The following is a 7659-nucleotide window of genomic DNA, read 5'->3' as shown; positions in this document are numbered from 1 at the left end:
CCAGCAAGAGTGTTTTATTAAAAAAAAAAAAAGAGAGAGAGAGAGAGAGAGAGAGGAAAAAAGGAAGCCCGTATCCTATTCTCAGCGCGAATCCGGCCCAGACTGGCGCGTCTGGTCGGGAACTGCAGTTGAGAATTTATTATTAAGTTTACTACGTTGTTTATATTCAGTTTTTTAGGAGGTGACAGAAAAGTCAACAGGACAGGGGGCGTATTAACCCGCTGAAACAGGGTGACGGCGCATGAGGGGGCGGACCCCGTCAGTTATTCGATTTTCTCAGTTGCATGTAAATTGAGACAAGGACAGAAGTCCGACTTGACGCCAAAATCGAATTTTGAGCATAGCTCGATTAAGCTCTGCATGTAAACGTTCTGACTGTGCATGCGAATATGATAGACCTTTGTGAAACCTGAAAACATGACGCCTCTGACCCCTTCTATCACAGCTTTCATAGAAACGACGTGTCTTATGTGAAGCTAGGTGGTGACGTTCCAGCAGCTTGATGAGTTTTACAGGAGGCATATTTCCTTTTTCTTTTTCCTACAAGGACTTTCTGTGTTTTGGCTTATGTACTGTAGGTTCTCGGTATGTATCTGAGTTCACGATGATCATAGGTACACAACAACATGTTTGAGCACTTGCACTAGTTGTGAATACAGTCATGTTTGTGGGTGGGAGGCTAGTTACTAGTGTTGAACTTTGGGGAGGAGGGTAAACTTCACACATATTCTTTGGGGGATTGACTTCAATCTCACAACAAAAGTAAGATTATTTAACTCACACTTTCTACACTCTTTGCAGCAGATGGGTGGTTATGACTTGCTAGTGTTTTATTTTTAATACAGGAGCCACAGTTATCAGTCGAACCCCAGCAGAGAGCAGGGGCTGCTTCAGTGTAACTTGAACAGACAGCGGGTCATGCTGCCATCAGCCTCCTGCTGACCATCAGCTGCTGCATTGAACAGGAATCAATACTAAGACCCAACATCACGAGTTTATGAAGCAGCTGTACTTGGCTCTTAAATTCACCGTGGCTTTTAAGGCAGCTCCTCACAGGTCTGGTCTCAAGATAAACATAACCCTCATGACTCCCTGTAATTGTTTGTTGAACAGTTCAGACAAACTGGCTGAATGAACGGAGGCTCTCAATAGTGTCTCCTTGTCACTCCAGTGACAGTTACTTTGCAGGGACTGAAAAACATGTTTTTCTCTCTCTTTCTCAAGAAAACCCTTTTATCCATATGTTTTTACCCATTTTTTTTCTTTGCCTGAACCTGGGTGACTCAATCTTTTCTTCCCTCTGGGCTAAATTGATGGCAGTGCAGGAGTTAATTGTTCAGGCATGTGTTTGGCTTCCTGATGGAGAGTGGATGTGGATCAGGGTGGGGTCAGGGTTCACAATGACATGTTTTTTTCTGGGTGCTGGAAATGGAGAAGAGGGCATGGGAGAGTGCTGAACATGGAGGTGAATATGAGTTCCACCAAGGCACTTAAACCTGTCTCTATACAGCAGCCAACAAAAGAGAGAAATCATCTTACACATCAGAGACGATAGCATATCCAATGAGAGACGCTGCTTCATAGAAACTTTGTTAAAATGCTGGACACACAAAGAGCCTCCATTTGTCTGCAATGAAAGCACTATGTCATACAGTAAAATAACCACACAACTGTTGGCTTTCAACAGTGAACTCTTCAAAAACTTTCATCTATAATTTCAGACAGCTCAAAGAATTTGATTACTGCCATTTCTTTTTGTTAGGTAGGTTTTATTCTGAAAGGTCTATTTATGGTCAGTTAAAAGCAAAGACAGGCTGAAAGAAAGTATAGAAAACCTCAAACTGTGTAATGACTCATATGAATTTGAATGTTAACCTCCTAATAGTTAAAGTTTCAATCAAATTATTGTGGATATGCTGGAAATACAGTGCATGGTGATTAATGACTCTAAAATAAGTCCTTAATATAAGTAAGGAGTTTAACCAAACCAAAAATATATTGTGACTTAGGTGGTGTCTGGTGTAATCATCTGTCAAACCGAATAACTGAGCCTACTAACAAATATTGTTTGATCTTTTTCTTCCTAGCAACAAATTATGATGGAAATAAAGCCACTTCCTCTTTAATTTGAGGGCTGAACTGCAGCCATTGTGCAAGGAAGCGACGTGACAAGACGTCAGTCTCAAAGATGCTGATGATCGGTCAAAAACAACAGACACTATCTATGTTTCCATCCACACGTTATTATGAGCATTACGTTACAGTAAAATTTGATTAAATGTCATAAATACCGACAAAAACATTTGTTCTGTCGATCTCATGCAATTTTTTTTTATTTTAAGTATATTTGTTGGGGCTTTTTCGCCTGGAGAGTTGAGAGAGAGACAGGAAATGGGAGGCAGAGAGGGGGGGAATGACATGCAGAATATGGCCACTCTACGCGGGATTCGAACCTCTACCAGCTGAATCGATCTTGGTCGATAAAAGGCTTATGCAATAAATGCTGATGGAAACAGTTCTTTGTTGTATAAATACGAATTGCGACCACATTTTATGTCAGTTCTGCAGTTTCAAAGACATGGCAGGAGTAAACAAAGAAAGAGACATGTGGACAGACAGAGGGACAGACAGGCGTTCTGTGCAGAACTGTTTGGAGCGCCGCCCTTCTCAAACCGCAGGTCGCCTCCGCTGTCGTGTAGCATTTAGCTAACACTGGGTGCAGCCATCTGCATCTTCATCAAAGCGGTGTTTTAACTATAGACTGTAAAAAGAATGGACGTAGCACCCGTGACGTCACCCATTGGTTTTGGGGAGTCGTTTTTGTGACTCAAATATGGCGGCCTGAAGAGCGCCATGTTGGATTGGCTGGCCGAGAACCCGCCCACTGGCCTCGAAGCAGCTGTCCACGGACTGCTCCGGACCTGTCACTCAACGTTTCCGCGCCCTAATTGGCCAGAGTTTTAACCTAATAACAAAACGGTAGAGTTAAAAAAAATTCACCCCCCTCAGAGTGTGTGCGGGGGTAGAAACTATCGATTGAGACAAAAAAACGGTCTGACACCAGGCTTTTAACATGTTTATTGAGGATGTAAAATCGGCGATTTTAACATGGGGGTCTATGGAGAATGCTGCTTTCTGACACCAGCCCCCACAGGAAGCCGGGGGGATTGCAGTTTTTTGAACGCGGAAGTGAGCCTCACTTCTCAGACCGACAACTGCCCCCTTGGTTTTAACGCCATTGTCTTCTAAACGCAGCTTGGTATGTCGCAATGAGTTGGCACATACACACTTTTATAACTACAATATTTACTAACCTAATGTGCACTAATAAAAGCAAAAGCAAAACCTGCAAATAGTTCCTTGAAGTGGGTCATAGGACAGCATCATCAGAAACAGATGCAGTCAAACAGAAGGTAAAGGATCTGAACATATTCTTTGTTTTTATTATCGTGGTTGTTGCTAAATTCCGAGGCAAGAAGTAGCTTCACTGCAGAGTATAGGCCTACTGCTTATAGGAGTGAGGAATAGACGCATAGGAAATACTTAATTGGCTTCTGTTTTTCTATCTGTGGAAGTGTGTGTGTGTGTGTGTGTGTGTGTGTGTGTGTGTGTGTGTGTGTGTCCAGGATTTTCTTGGGTGCATGAACAGGATGAAAGAAGGACCCAAGTTCTTGAGGCAGCACATGTGGTGGTTACCATGAGGGCAATGATCAGCCCTCCTTATCAGACCCCCGGCCAGCTGCAGGACAGCCCACATCAAGCAGCACAAGTCCAGCATGTTGTAGAATTACTTCAGCCAGCTTAAGCCATCTTAAGACACCAAATTGCACTGTTGCTGGACAATGATCTGGGGCTATTTGTCTCTGGTGTTTGGTTCCTTTAACTTAGTTCATGTCAGTGTGGGGTGAGTCAGGAAATCACGGGGATATTTAACAAGGCTTGTGTAATTGATTGTGGCAGATCCTTCCAGCAAACAGCAGGTCCCCAGCCCCTTTCAGTGAGCCCAGCAGAGGGCCTGCATTGATGTGGATAAGGGAATTATCTCTACTCTTGTGACTTGGAGCAGTGGAAACTAGAAATTCAATTAAACCAATCTATGTTCTCAATATCCAGAGCCTGTGTTCTTACTGTACTGCAAGATTTTTTTATATTTGCTGCCAGACTGGGTCACATGGCGAAGAGCTGCTACCTCAAGAGGGAACCAAGTGAATCATTTCTAGTGCAAACACATTGTATTGGAAGTTGATTTAGCAGTTTGAGTCAGATCCATCTCTTCAGTTGGTTGTCATACAGATAAAAGTCAAAGCATTTGAGGCACATTTGTGATACGTCAGTGCAGTCTGAGTTGACCACGAGACACTCAGGTTGAGCTGGATGCTTTCTGCAACAATGGAGAACAGTTGAGCTGGTTGTGACTGTCTGAGGTTTTACACTCAGAGGACCAAAAGATTGGAACTGATTATTTTTCACTTCAAAAGATGGTTGAATTCTTTGTAGCTGAAGCTCCAGAAACTTTATTATTTGTTTATGGATTTCATTTTTGTCCATTCATCAACCAGTGATGACAAAGGGAAACCACACTTTTGTAAGTTTTTGTAATTTGTTAAAAATCAAAAACTGAATGAATCTCTGATTTACTAATAGTATTCAGACCCTTTGCTGAGAAAGTCAACACTTTAACAGAGCTCTCTGTACAGTATGTATATCTGCTTGCCTGCCTGTGCAGGAGAAAACCTGCTATTACGCAGTTCTGGAAGCAGGGGGAAGAGGCACATGGGGAAGTGGTAATTTTTCCAAAATAAAATACCCTGCAGAGTAATGTAAATAAAATAAATAAATAAATATATGTTTTTATTCTTTTACTCTGAATTTGAATTCACACATCATCACAATAACAATCACAAATACTACATGTACAGTAGACATTTCAAAACAGAATTGTTCAGTGACACAGGCTAAAGCAGCCATAAGAACTTAAAGGAGAATTCCGGCCATTTTTGACCCCTAAATCGTTTTCCTGATGGTCACCCAGTGTCGGGGGGAGCAAAAAGTCTGTGTCATCAGAAAATAATACTAGTGGAACCCCATGGATTTGTACAATGATTAGTAGGGGTTTGCATGACCATATTGAACCAAACAAATAACTTCTAGTGCTAGGCCTCTGATGCCATGGTGTTGTAACTTATCGATTAGGATTTCAACGTCAATAGTGTCAAATGCTTAAGATAACATAATAAGAAGACAAAAATCCCTATACCGCAGTCGCCTTTATCGATGATGCCATTGATCTTTTTAGTTAGATCAGTTACTACCATACAAGTAGCTACTGTTCTTCCTAAAACCATATGGCTTGGTAGCAAATGATCCCATGCCTGGTGCTGTGGTGGCCCAGTGGTTGTGGAACCATTTAAAAAACCCTAAGTAAACATCTGGGAGATAATGACATGAACTGCTTTAATCCAGGTGTGCAGATCTTGTCGAGACTGAAGATTTCAATGTGAAAGATAATGTGTTTATTTTATTATAGTGGATTATTAGATAAAATATCAATTTTATCAATTTAAAATAAAATCAACAAAAAGTCGTTCGAATATTTAATCTTTAGTCTTTATTTGAATGCAATGTTTAACTCAAGTGAGCTGCTAATACCGGATTTGTTTGGGTAGTGGATTGTAACATCATATGGCCTACTGTTCTTGAGTGATTACAAAATATATTATAATTATATAAATAAACTCTGTGCAGTATTTATAGTATATATAACACAATACCTGTATACAGGACCAATGCCATTGCAAATTTTAATGACATCTTCTGTGTATACTGTAGGTTAAGAATATCCATAATGACTTAAAGCCTGTAGGACTCTAGGCTTAATGGTGGTCAGTCCCAGACACATGCATGCACACACACCCACAGTACAATGAGTGAGTAAGTATCACGTGTCAGGGTGACCACAACTTCATTGCAGCCAGACACCCCAAGGTGTCTAGTTGCGGTATAGTTGATAATGTTTAATTGACGTAGAGTGTATATCTCCACAACTGCAGGGCAATAAGCCACTGTTTGACTGGCACTCCCCTCTGCGCCAATATGTTGTGTTACACTAGTCTAGTACTAACTGCATATCAGTTCTTATGTTTCAGCTTTCAGATCGAATCACTTTGCAGAACCGGTGCTGTCTCCATACCCACTGCCAGTAAATGGATAATAGGCAAATAAAGAGGAACGATAGGAATATGTGGACCTACAACTGAATGAAGACTTAGGTTTTACATTTGAGGCGAAAGTTCCCTCTCTGCTGGAATCAAACTTAAAGGATACATGGACACTGATGTGGATGGATGTGATGTGGTGTCTTTGCAGTTTAGTGCATGTCATTTAAAATTACCATGATGGCCCTCCTTTGTCACCATGCGAGCAGCACGGCTTTAGGGACAGCTCTACCACAGATTAACACAATTAATTCTGCTCGGATATTCATACAGTAGTTCCAAGAGGAGGAATCCTGATTTTATGACATCATGACCTTAGTAATCTCCTGTCTTGCACCACCATGAGTTTAACATTTAGGTTTGACAGCTTTATCATAGATTAATTTTGCAAAATATGATTGTGTGCAATGAGGAAGCATTGTTTTTTTCAAACTAGCATTTCGTTATGCATAAATAATTATAACCTCATGTATTTTATACATAAGGATGATACAGTAACAGCAACATTATTATGTATTATAATTATTATACTAACAATATAATTGAATTATTATTACAGAATAATTACATTTTAAAAATAAATGCAAATACTGTACATATTATGACAAATGTCATTGTATACTGTGTGCAGTGAAAATAAAGGTATTTTATATGTTTGAAAACGGATTATTCCCGTGCACATTATTTTTGAAATATGTATTTACATTTTTTTTTCTTATTTTATCTTTTTTAGTAAAAGAAAACCTTGCAGTATTCCTAGTTTTAGTCAGTGTAACATTTGACACCTGGGGTTCATGGAGATTTTCATCTAAGCACAAAACTTTAAATATACAGATTATTAAGATATTAATATCTGCTTTGATGTAAGAAATTTAGATGTAAAAGAGGATAAAGTAATGATATCTGGAAGTACAGACTTAAAATATGAGTCAGTCACTACAACATCTGTTAGAGCTGTTTGATTTCATAAACCCTGAGTGACCAGAAAAAAAATCTGCCCCGCTGAACAGAGGGCTGCGTCACAGCTCTGCAGTAATAAGGTGGTGATTTTATTCTGTCATTTTATAAAGTTGGACACAACAGTATAGACTATATAAGCAATGCAGGAGAACGAATTCTGATAAAAATGTTCAAACCCTCATGAGCTCTGGGTACTAAAATAATGAGATGGTGGATTCAAGTGGTTGAAATGGTTTTCCTCTACAGGGCGTCTGGACTCAGCCTTAGTGATCAGGTGAGGAGCTCCGACACCCACAGGGGAGACACTCCTCCTTCATGTCTAAAGGAGCTGGCTGAGCTGGTCCAGGCCTCCTGGTCACCTCACTTTGGAGGTTTTTCTAATTACAAATATGTTGGAGAAGATTCCTGGTACTCTCTGGAAGGATTACATGTGTATGTGTCAGGGAAAATGTGTGTATTGTTACCTGGATCCAGTTTTAAACCA

Source organism: Trachurus japonicus, chromosome 3, assembly GCF_045865225.1.
Source record: "Trachurus japonicus isolate A0001 chromosome 3, Traja_1.0".
Classification (NCBI taxonomy): domain Eukaryota; kingdom Metazoa; phylum Chordata; class Actinopteri; order Carangiformes; family Carangidae; genus Trachurus; species Trachurus japonicus.
Note: the sequence above shows the minus strand (reverse complement) of the source record.